Source organism: Calidris pugnax, unplaced genomic scaffold (assembly GCF_001431845.1).
Source record: "Calidris pugnax isolate Ruff unplaced genomic scaffold, ASM143184v1 scaffold55, whole genome shotgun sequence".
NCBI lineage: Eukaryota > Metazoa > Chordata > Aves > Charadriiformes > Scolopacidae > Calidris > Calidris pugnax.
Window position 1 is genome coordinate 820,308 of NW_015090832.1, and position 12,567 is coordinate 832,874.

Below are 12,567 nucleotides of genomic sequence, written 5' to 3' on the forward strand. Positions count from 1 at the left end.
TTTCTGATTGAAGAATATATTAAAAAAATAGAAAGAAAGATCTACAGTTTGGTAAATGAATATGTCTCAGCTAATTGCTTGACCTACAGGCTACAGAGCAAAGGCTGTTACCTAGAAACTCCTTGGGGAAAATAGAAAAGTAAAAATGCCCATTTTCAACAGCAAGGCTTAACACAAGCCATGGGGTGTCAGCTACAGCAGGAAAGGGTAGTGTGGGGGCTACAGACCCCTGATCTGCTTTTCTCCTTGATAGTTGGATTTGCCAGGACTATCTGCTGTGGCTATTTTGAGAAAGCCTAAAAATTCAGTTTCCAGAATGATGAAGAGACCAAAAGAATGTAGAAAATGAGGTGGGGAAGAGATTTTTGGTGGAGACCTGAATAATTTCTTGTTTAATAGTTTTAATATTTTGATGCCTCTGTGCTATTATTGTGCTGCCAATGAATAAAATAACGTTGCATGGATTTTTAAAAGTACTTTAAGTCCTTTAAATAAATACATAAGTGTTGCTCATGATAAGCCAACTCATGCAAAACTATGCCTTATATCTCCAGCAATCGTGGTGAACCATTGTTTTTTTCCTACAAAACTCAGACTCTTTCCACTTACCTCTTTTGACAGCCCTACTCTAAATGCCCTGCCTCGTGCTTTTTTGTGCCCCCTTATCAACCCCCAGTATCGGGACAATGTGCTGTTCCTACCCTCAGCACCACTATTTACCCTGCTCTCCAAGGTTATCAGGGGAATACGCAATATCTGTGACCCATACCAACATCACAAAGTCATCAGGACAAACTAAAAAGATGGATAATTTTTAAAGGAGAAAAATTCTGTAACTCGCAAAGGAGTTTTGGATTTTCCACCCTTTGCCAAGTACCCCAAAGCGTAAATCATGGGCAACAGGCATGTGAGCCTGTAATGGTGAAAACAAAATCAGGGATTGAAGACCTTCAGTTGTTCACTATGTTAAGTTAAACCTGTATAATGATTTTGTGGTTCTTCCACTTTGCATTGCTTGGGCCTGGGAGAACGTGCCAGTTCTGCTCATCGGCAACAGCAGCAAAGTGTCTGGATGGAGTAGTGCATCCATGTGGTTTGCTTCATGTATTGCCTTCCCGCCCTCTCTCTTTTTCATTTGTATCTTCAAATGAAGGTTTTATCATCTCTGTGAGTTTGCTTGTCCTGGCCCCTCCCTGCACACACCCTATGGTTGTGTTTCTCTGATGACCTGCGCAAAAAGGGGACTTTCCGATGTTTGTGTGAGCAATGGCCTATCCCCTGGAACGTGTCTGTGGATCTGAGAGGCTGACAGTTCTAGAAATGTAAATTTTCTTTTAAAAAACGAAACCATGTTTATCCTTCTAGAGCAGTAAATTCAAATTGATGGTGTTGCAATGTCAACAGTGAGTCTCGGAGACTCTGCTGCCTTACCTCATGTAACCGCATGCGGGACAGCACCGAGGGGTGGTTTAACCACCATCTGAGGGTGAGCAGAGTGCCCAGAGAGGTGTGTTTGCCAAGGTGATGGTGGTGAGGGCTTCTGGATGGGACTGGATCCCAGCAAGCATGTGTCCACAGGACAATTTTCAAAGTCCTTCACACTCCCATATTGTTGAGATTCTTTTGACTCCTAACAGAAGGTCATGACCCTGCCCAGTGGGTTCTCATTTGCGTACTTGGCTTTCATAGAAAGTTTAATTATCTATAGATGACTGTAGTATCTTGACTGAGAAGGGTGTTGAATTGGACTGTGACATTTCTGTTGGGTTGGATCCACAGATTATGATTATTATTTTCAGCAGTTTTATTGCATTAGTGATAAACCACAGACATTCTTCTTATAAACAACCAGAAACTTTGAACCTTTTAAACACTCGCTGAACTGGGGAGAACTTGTTAAGCTGTATAAAACTCAGTGAGAAAGCAAAGTGCAAAGTACGGCCTGCCTTGCCTTGCTCACAGGTCTATACATGTGGCCTCCGAGCAATGTTCCTGGTTTACCAGCGAGCAATGCAGGGTGCTGGGTAGGTAGAGGCACCTTCTTCTTCAGTCACAGTGGGACTCTGCTCCTGTTAAACCCCAGGAGAAATAGTTCTCTAGATCTTTTACATATGCTTATTGCTGAGCGAGTGTGATACTGCTTCTCTTCTTCACTCGCCTCTCTTTTACTTTCCTTTCCTCCAAGGCTGTAAGTTTTTCCCAGCATGATGTCCATCCAACCCTTAGTCTTCCGGACAGAGATTTTGAGGTCTGCAAGAGCCCTGAGAACATTTTGTCCCCTGTTTGTTCTTTCTTGGGCTGGTCCAGATTAGTCTTTTGGTGGGGACAGGATGACAGGGCATCTCTCAAGACAAAAGTGAAAAAGAAAGCTGTGGTTAGATTTATAGGGCTAGCAAGAAGGAAACGCTTGCTCACGGCTGTCCCTCACTCTTCCTCTTCTCAAGACGTTTTTTTAAAATAGGAAGGATCTCAAACTGGCTTCAGGCCAGCTTGCTTTTGAGCCGTTCTGCAGCTCACAGCATCTGAGCATCATATTCAACACCCGAAAAGGGAGAAGATGCACCAAAGTCTCACATGAACACATTTTGTGTGACTTGAGTATCGTCACACCATGTAACTTGGGGCATTGTTGACAGACCGGAGCTGTGGGACAGCTGCCGAGTGTGCTGGGCTGCAGATAGAGGAATAGGGCAGGAGGTAGTGCTAAAATTATCATGGACAGTAGTGCACGTGGTGGCTGTGTAGTGTCTGCTGGCTGCAAACACCCCGGAGTTAATTCAGACTGACTTGGTGTCACAGTAGGAGATAAACTGGAATGATAGTGACCAAAGGAACTTATTGCAGAAATATAAGAAGGTCTCAAATTCCTATAAACATAAGCGAGGCTGTTTTCTCAAGGAAAATAATTGTATATAAATAAATAATTAAGGGACATTTCATAGAAAATGGTGTATTTATTCCAGAAGATGTTTTGCTCTGATAAACAGAAAGAACACTTGCCACACACATCAACAAGAACGTCCTTGAGAGGAGAAAGTGTTTCACCACCACCAAAAGCCAAGGAAAAGAAGACCTCCATGAACCAACACTGTTTTTCGTACCTCTTCCCTCCAGCCCTATCCAAGTACAGTGTGAAAGTCATTTGTTTTGGACTGGGGAGGTTCGCTTGGAAACCAATGCACTCCTGTTTCTGCACAGCTTTTGCTTGCAAGTTTGCTACTTAAAACCAGACGAATTCAGTGGTTAGTTAATACCTTGCTTGAAAAGACTAGTTTAAATTCCTGTGTACTATGTACACAGTATAAAATACTATGTAAGTATTTTGTGCTCAGGTATTGGTTTCAGTATATTTCTGTTTATGTTAGCAATGAATTGATTTTTTTACTATGCTAGCATTTTAAGAGACCCAAAGCTCTCTCTTGCTGCCAAAACCTGATGGTTACTAAATAATTCTAATATTCTCTCCTTTTATTGCCAGACATGCTTTTAGAATAAACTGGCTACGTGAAAAGTAATTCCTTTATGCTCTTACTTTACACTGGTGCTTCAAGAAGTGGGAGGAGGAGGAGGTAGTAAGGCTTTGGGCTCTCTAAAGAAAGAAAAATTGTTCATTAACACGCCTGAAGGAAAACTCTTGTCTTATCCAAATGTGGGTTCAGAATTTTGGGATGCCAGGGAGCACTTGGTTCCTTGCAGGGTCTGCGCCCACTCTTAGTGCATTTTCTGGGTATAAATAAGGTTTCTTTTTCTGATTCTTAAAAGATATTCTCCATTGCAATTGAGTTGGTGAAGAAGTTCCTGCCAACAGTAGCAAGGAGCTTGTCATCTAAGACACAAGTCTGATCTTTGAGAGTTGCATGGGAAGGAAGGACACACTCCTTGGTCTAGTCTTCAGGACCCAGGGGTCAGATTCTTCTGACCGTGTGTTGGTGGACATGGTGGACAACCATAGGGTCCATTGACAGTCAGTGAAGATCTCAGCAATACAGGCAGGAAACCATGAGTGGAGCTAATACAGTCCCAAAATAAATGTCAAAAATACACTGAGCAGATGATTTCAGGGCACAGTTTATTTCCCTCCACTGAGGGCCAGGGGTGTGTCTGCAATCTGGGCTTCTGCTGTGAATCTCACTCTGGGGTTTAATAATAATCAGAGCTTGTTCTTGGAAGAGCTGAAATGCTGAGCAGAGCTGGTAGGTGCGGGCGTGTGGTTTCACTCTGTTGGTTGCTGCTGCTCTCGTTCTTCCATGCAAGCTTTTAATTGTAAGCCAGGCTTTTCTTTCAACAATAAAAATGAAACCACCATACTCGGGAAGTCACAGCGAGTCCGTCTCTATGCATATGGAGATTTTTATGTGTAAAAGCAAACTCATAAAATTGTGTGTGTGTGAAACAGAGTAAAGCAATGTCATTCTTGGGTTCAGGAGCTTGGTTTTGAAAAGACAGCATGCCGGTATTTTGTCATCTCCAAATTCTTCTCACCCAGACACCAGGGAAAAAAAAAAGTTGGAAGCAAAGATAACTTGTATGCTTCTCCCATTGTGCGTTTTTCTCCCCTTTTTCTCAGAGGGCTTGAATTTTCTCAACTCTGCAACAGCCAGAGCAAGAAACGCCAAGGTGAGTGAACAGGACTGGGAGTGCAGCGATATGTATTCAAGATTCCTGGGGCCAGATGCATTTAGGTGGTGAAGAGAGATCTGGCTTAGCTTTGCAAAGTAGGTAACGGGGACGCATTTCCCAGCATCGGGTACTGCAAGCTACTGAGCTGGAGGTGGGAGGGGGCAGCTGACTGCAAGTCATTTCGTATCTGCATGAAAATGGAGTTCAAAACATTCCCTCTAGAGTGGTATCCAATACCAAAATTGGATTTGGGAACTCAGAGTACATGAATATTTGTGCTGTCAATAAGAGTTATCTGTATACAGAACCCTTTCCTTGTCTGCTTTCTCTACCATGCTTCCTTCTTAATTCATTTTCAGTCTTTAATGTACTGTTGTGTAGCATCCTCTCCCATTAGGCCCTGTAATGTGCTCCGATTGCCTTCAGCTTGACTGCACTTAATAGCCAGCGTAAATAGAACTTAGTGTAGCATGCACTAACATCTCTATCCATTGTCCGGAGATTAAATACATGCCACAAATGGTTTACGCATCATCAGCCTCGAGCCCTCGTTTCATAGCTCCCAACCAAAAGAGGATATTAAATTAATTTGCAGGTTGCTTTAGCAAAGCCTAACAAAAAGAGAGGAAAAAAATCCTGAGGGTCATTATGCATATAATATCCATCAATCAAAAAAGAGGGGTGGAAAATGATAATAGCAGGTCATTATAAGAGGACAGGTGCACACATATTTAGCTCTATCTCTAGTTCAGGTCAAAGCTTAATGGTGTTAACTGGGGAGGAATGCAGGCTATGCGGACAGCCTGTATGTGTGAGGAAGAGGCAAAAGGGCAGCACTGTGTCAGGACAGCACAGTCTCTTCCAGATCTTCCTGCTTAACCCTTCCCTCTGCCTGGGAGTGAGCTGTTGAGTAACACGGAGCTTGTGAGAGGGGGAGGAAAAGAGCAGAGCAGAGACCTCTGTTCCTGCAGCAGCTTGGACCGTTCAAAGCACGCGAGGAAAACAGGGTTGGTCCAGGGCAGTGCAAAATGAAATTACACAATGACAAGGTTCAGACTAGCAGCACCTGGACACACTAGTTATCAAGGGCATGGGTTTTGTCAAGCAAATGCTTTTCATTGAAAGGGAGAAAGGACCCCTATATACAGCAGAGAACGTCATCTGACACAGAGATGAACAATGATCTTCATGAGGGCCAGTACTGAGATAACTGAAAAAACAACGTCAAGGCCACATCTCATCTACTAAAACAAGAACTGTGAATAAAGTCGTGAGACATGTACTTAAAGTGAACAGACACTGCCTAGGTTGACAGCGTAGAACTCCATCTTTGATTTATTTTTTAAAAGGAAGGTACTGTGTGAATGTGGACTGCATGATCCGACACACATGTTCCCTCCCTTCTAGCCAGTCTGTCCTTTTAGCTTGATGAGTGGGGCAGATACTGGCAATGAGAAAGCTGCAGTCAGACTTACAGCTTCCACACAACAACTGGAAAGAAAGGCTCCCTCGGTGTTACAGCATCAAGATGTAATTCAGGCTACCTTGGTTCGGTTTATGGCTGTGGCACGAAATGTCACCCAGGTATCCAAAGTATTGCTTTTTATGTTCCAAGTTTGATAACAATCCACAGAGGTGAAGGAAAATATCAGTGATTATCACATTGCTTTAGATATCAGCATCAAGTTTTGCAAGGTCTTGGGGATGAATCATAAATCACTGCACCACTTCTAGAGCGATGTGGCTCAGTGCCACATGCCCTTGCTTTCTTAGGAAATACGTTTCCAAGTGCTGTGTTCTGGGGGCTTCGTGAGGAAATGACCTAAATCCCTCCCCAAGACAAAAGTTATGCACCTTGACTGACAAGTGTCATTCTTCTGGGGGTCACAGTAAGTACCATCAGTACACTGAGAAACGATACACTGGGAACTAGAATAATTAAGCAAGGAAATATCCTTTACTACAAGATTTTAAATGCTCAGGGTCTGCCGTCATAGAGATCGTGAGCATATAGTCTGTCAGCTGAAATTGTAAATGCTGTTATACTATGCCAGTTTCCACAGGCTGGAGCCATGCACCATGAAGTGAAAAGAGGCAAAGCAAGAGTTTGGTCACAGTGCCACTTAGTAAGGGTTTAGCAGAAGTCACAAGAAACAAACTTGCTAGGTAAGATAATAAGGAGGCCATTTCATGTTTTGTCTAAGGGCAGAAGATTGGCTTGAGCACTTTTTTGGGGAAAAAACCCAACCCCTAAACAACAAAAAAAACTCACCCAAGATTCATTTTGGGAGCAGTACGATCTCTTCTGGGAGGTGTTTGTTCTTGCTGGAATGATCCATACTTACACAGAGGTGCTGTTTCTCCAAAGTCTTGCTGAAGTCTGGTTGCCCCATGGTCTGGCCCAAAACTTGCTTTCAGATGCGATGGGCTGTATTCTCCCCTGCTCTCTTCCTTTTTCCATTTTTTCCCATCTTGCTAGTAAATAGCAGAATATGCTTGTCTTGAGACTGAGTGCCTGGGGAAAGACACGGATTTCACCCTGACCTGCTCAAGAGCAGCTTCCACCAGCTCCTGCTCTGATTTTCACCTCAAGCAGATGCTCCATCCACGTGTTCATGTTGCTGCCATGGGGGAGCAAGGGCCAGCGAGGGGAGAGGGAGAGGAAAGAGCCTGATGGGGCTGGGCTATGTCGTGTACTCCAGAACAATAGATGATCACTCTTAATTATGGCAGCCTGAATGAGCATTACTCTGCCAGTCCCTTTCCTCACGCTATCTGATCAATACAGCCTTAATTGCTGAAGAAAGGGAGTATCGTACACAATCACAGCACAATGGTTTAATCACTTGGACGCTTAAAGTTAATTTCAGGCAGTTCATTTTTCATTGACGCTCTCACTCCACCAGAGATGGCTTGTCTTCTTGCACACACAGGTGCACATGTACTTGCAGCTAAAGGTGGATTATTAATAGCTTTTAGCAAGATTATTTGAGCGAACTGAAAATGTGGGAAATGTTATTATCATGCATAAGCTTAAAAAGGCCTTTTTTGGGGGGGATATGCCGAAAGCATTTATTGACTCATTTATTGAGGGAAGAAATATATCTTCTCCTCTGGGCCATCTTCTCTGCTGCCATTGTGCTGACCTCTCCAGACACTTTGGGGACCTTTAGTGTTAATGAGAAGGTGATGCAGCAGGACTGGAAACCTCATGAACAGCTGGAGTGGGGATTCACCTGTCCTTTCAGTAGCATTGAATCCTCTCCAACCTTTGGGGCTCTTCAGACTTGTGGGCAGTGGCTCTGTAGGACCCTTTCTGTGATTGGCAGAGCTTGTCCACTTGAGAAGATGGTGTCGGGATCCAACGTGATCCTGAGCTAAAAATAAGGACACATCTGGCCCACCATCTGCAGCATTTCTGCTGTTTCAGATGTGTGGATTCAGCTTGGATCACGTTTTATAGATGAGGGTCTGCTGCAACACTTTAACCCAGTTTTGAATATTGTCCAATAGGTCCAGCTGGAAACCTCAAGGCTGGGAGCTGGGAAGTGTTGTCCATGGGAGGGAAACTTGGGTGTGCTTTCCTCCTGCAGAAAGCTGAGCATCACCAGAGCAAAAACACAGGCTTTTCAAAGTTTCTGAGCACCACATTGAGACCCCTAAAATCAGTCCCTCTCCTTTTCTTTTCTTCCCCTTCCCAGCCAGAAATCGAGGCACCAAAATCGGCTGCCTTTTTCATAAAGCCTTTGAACGCTGCTGACTTGTAGCTGCCTGAGAAAACCTAGATCAAGAAAACTAGATAGAAATGAGTCCTGACACAGAAATACCTGGTGTAGAGGAGACCTCAGCCGTCACTTTGGCTCTTCAGCGAGTGTAGCTGTCTTCTACCTTGTTTCATAATGAATGTCACAGTGAGGTGTTGCCTCCTGCTCAGTGCCAAACTGCATTAATGGGAACTCCGAGGTTCTCACCTCTATCTGGGTACTGAGCACAGGGAAACCCTCATCTCACAGGATCCAGGACACCAGGGCACATCTGAGCCATTGTGGTTGCTCAGCTTGTAGGCTGTGGCAGCATGGGAGCAAATGCAAGTGAATACAAGTGAAAGGGCTGAAGAAAGATGAACAGACCATTTCAAAGCTGCAAGAAAGTCAACCATGGGGTAACAAAAATATTTGATGAAGCATATCCCTGATGGTGAGATGGGATGGGAAGCAAAGTTGCTTGAAAATTTATCTCACAGCCATTATAGTCACCTCTAATTTTGTTCTGAATCTGACCATTCACCACTAGGACAAAGTTTGGAGGCAGATAGAAGTTTCTGCTGAATGTTAGATGGTCAGATAAGGATGAAGTTCACAGGGTACAGTGACATTTCTTTCCTCCCAGAAACTAATTTCCAGGATAAAAATGGTATCTTGTGTTTTTGTTATTATTTTCTGGCTACTGCATATCTGAAATGCCATACTCAGTTGCTGCTCTCTCTATGTCCTGGAGATCATTTTCCATGAAGAATAGCAGGCAATGTTACAAATTTGATAAGAGTGCCTTTCTCCTTGGATGAGTTCCTGCCCAAAATCTGAGAACAGAAGATGAGGAATTCAGCATGAAGGATACGGACCAAGAGAAAGGACCTGACAGAAGCACAGTCACTCCCTTTGTTGCAATGCTTTAGGCTAACCATTATTCACAGCCCTTTCCTCATATTGCATCTTTCATGATTTGCTTAAGCGATTTTAAATTGCTTTTGTGATTTCATTTAGCGGAGACCACAATAAAAGTGACCCTTGAGTCTATGAAATGAAACAGCCTGCACAAAGGGATTGAAGGCCTCAGCAGTGTGTGTGGGGTGACGGGTTTCTGTGCTGCACGCAGCAGGTTTGCATGGGACAAAGGAAGGATAAAGGGCTCTCCGTAAAACGGGGCAAGCCAGGAACATTGCTCCCAGCCCCTGCTCGTGTCAAATCCATGCTAGCCAACTCTTTGCCTGTGCAAATGAAGGGAAGAGCTTTGCCAGACAGTCCATAGCATGCTCACCAACCAGATTTTTTGTTAAAAATAAAGGTTTGTGGGTTTTTTTCAGGGTTTTTTTACCCCCCCAGTGCTTTTCTCACGGAGGGAGACAGCAGACAAATTGCGGTGGAGCACCAAGTGCGTTTACTGAAGGTTTGTTCCAGCAAAACTCTTAAACAGAAGACTTATTTGAGCCATACATCCAAGCTGGTGTGGTTATGATGAGGAGAAAAACTGGATCTCACCTTCCAGATGCTGGTCGAAGCGTAGCTCATGTACTGCGCCCTGCTCGAGCCGGGGAGATGCAGAGTGCTGGGGGTCAGATAGGTGTTTGATGTGATATTCCTCATTCTTTGGGAATGAGAGGGGGGGAAAGAGGTCGTATTGCTGCAGCAAAAGTTCTATTTCATTCCTGCAAAAGCTTCTCAGAGAAAGATAGAAATAGTCTTTGGGGCTCATTTTCCAGGCTATATCCTATTTTTATCCGATGCCCAGCTACTTGGGAAGAGGGGTACAGCCCCCTTACCCCGGTGCCCTGCCTGTGCCCCCCCCAAACCTGTTATCCTGCCACAGTGATGACTCCTGATAGCACTGTGATTCTTCTGACTGCAGAGGGATACAGCTGAGCCTCTCCAGGGCTGAATAAGGCACAAGTGAAACAAGCCTCGGCAAAGTTGTTGCATTTTTATGCAGCTGCTTTGCTGGGCTGCCTTCAACTGTGCCAGAGAGCAAATCAGCAAATCAGCTCTTGGTAACTCTATAATGGAGAAATCCCAAATCCGACCTCTGCTTTCTTCCCAGAGGCTCCAAACCAGCCCCCGAGGACCAGCTTCCATTGAAACAAAAAGTTAAGCAGAGCATACAGAGGAAATGATAAAAAAGCGACCTATTTTCATGCTATTTGGCTGCTCTTTACTGTTGATGACAAGTGGTCTGGTGATGTTACACGGCTCCCAGGGGGATGAAGGGCAGGATTTGAAGCACTTTATCGGTGACATCTCATTTAAGGTATTACTCCTGCTTCCCTCCACTTTGCGGAGAAATGGTGTCTGGAAAGCCCTGGGGAGGAGGCCCCCTGCAATCCCCCTGCTTGGCCCCCTGCAGAAAACACTATAGCTGGGGGGGAGGTAAGATATATTTTATTCCAGCCATGTAGCACCTTTTGCCTGCGTTCTAGCAGGTGCCAGTGGTCATGCCATCACACTGCAGTCGGGTTTGTTTCTGCTCAGAGCTTTCCAGAGGTGTTCCGTGTATCTTATACAAAAAGAACAGCCCCCCTTCCTCTCTGCTCCCTAACATAAAACAGTAAAAAAAAACCAACCAACCAAACAAAAAACCCAACAACCCCCAAACAAACTTTTATAGAGGAAGAAAGGAGAAGGCAACAGGAAGCGGAGGCATTGGGAGAAATCTGATTTTGAGATTTTTGTCGCTGTGGTGGCACAATTTCCTACGATGCAGCTGTGTAATGAGTTCACATCTGTTAATGCCACATGTTGCTCTGCCTTGCACAGATGCAAAGTCTCAATTTTTCTAATTAGCAACAACATGAAGTATATCTTAATTTTCTGTCCCCCTTCCCTCTAATAAACGTGATATTAACAAGGTTACATGCCTGCTTTCACGGGGTTTAATTGAATGAGAAGCGAGATTGGGTTAGATCACACCGTTCTTTTTAGGTGGGGTTTGCCCAGATGCAGAGACATCGATTCATTACAATAAGCAGAAAGCACAGGACAGGAGGTGGGGGTGCTCAGCCCCCTTTTGCAGCAGTTGTAGCAATCATAACCACCGTTATCTGTGTATGTGGTTCTTCAAGCCTCTCCAGCCCTGGCTGCATGTATGTGTGTGTGTTGTGCATATATCTTTATTTTTTACAGCATATATGTACAGGGAGGCGTAACCCTAGCTCTGACCAGAGATTAGTTTCTGGTCTGAGGGGTTTTGGGGACACAGCCCAGGTCCAAGCAGGTGAGGAGCAAGAAGTGCTAGAGATTGCCAAAGCCATGAGAAGAAAAAGAGACAGCCCTGTAGCCCTTCATGCCATAGGTCCTCAGTGCTCTCCCTATTTGAGACTGAGCAACTTTATCCACTTCTGGCTGTAAAAACACACTGTTGGGTCCACTGGGGAGCCCGTGAGCCCAAGTTGGAGAGCTTTTCCCTGGGGTCCCCACTGTAATGGTCACAATGGGGACAGGGACTTGTGCAGGCGGAGGGGGCACAGTGCTCTCTGCTGCAGGATCCAGCCTGCATTCATATTCCACCTGACTCTGCTGGGAGAAATCCACGGGGACCCCAACAGCAATTACTTGTGTGATTTAATTGGCATTATCATTTTACTGGCTTGACAGAGATAAATCGCCCTATTGGGTAAGGCTGCTACTGTGACAGCAAAAGCAGAAGGGAAGACTTTCTCTTTCTCTCGGAAATAGGAGATGACTACCAGTGTATCTTAATAATTAGTGCTGTTATAATTAATCGGACTATTTGAGAGCCAATCTAACAAACAAATGGAGGGCTTGATTGCTCAGTAATTGACAATTTGTTTCCAATATGGTATCACTTGCTTCTGCTTTGTGAAAAAAAGAAAAAATGGAAAAAAAAATTGAGATTTCCAGAGGGTTGGACCTTGGCCACAGCGAGGACAAGTGACTGTGTGAGAGAGCAAGGAGGAAAGGAGCATTCCCAGACACTGAATGGCCCAGGGACCCATTTGTCTTGAACACACACATACACACAAGTTGTGATTCCTTCTGTTTCCCTGCTTTTCAAACAGTTGCAGCCAGCTGTCACCGCCCATGTGGGTAGTTTTACGGCAAAGCAGAGTTTTCAGACCTTGGCCTTTCCATATCATTTGCAGCCTGGTTATATCCCTGGATCTGCTTTCTCGGAGGCTGTATTTCTTTCCTTGCCTTGTCCCTCTCTCCTCTTTCT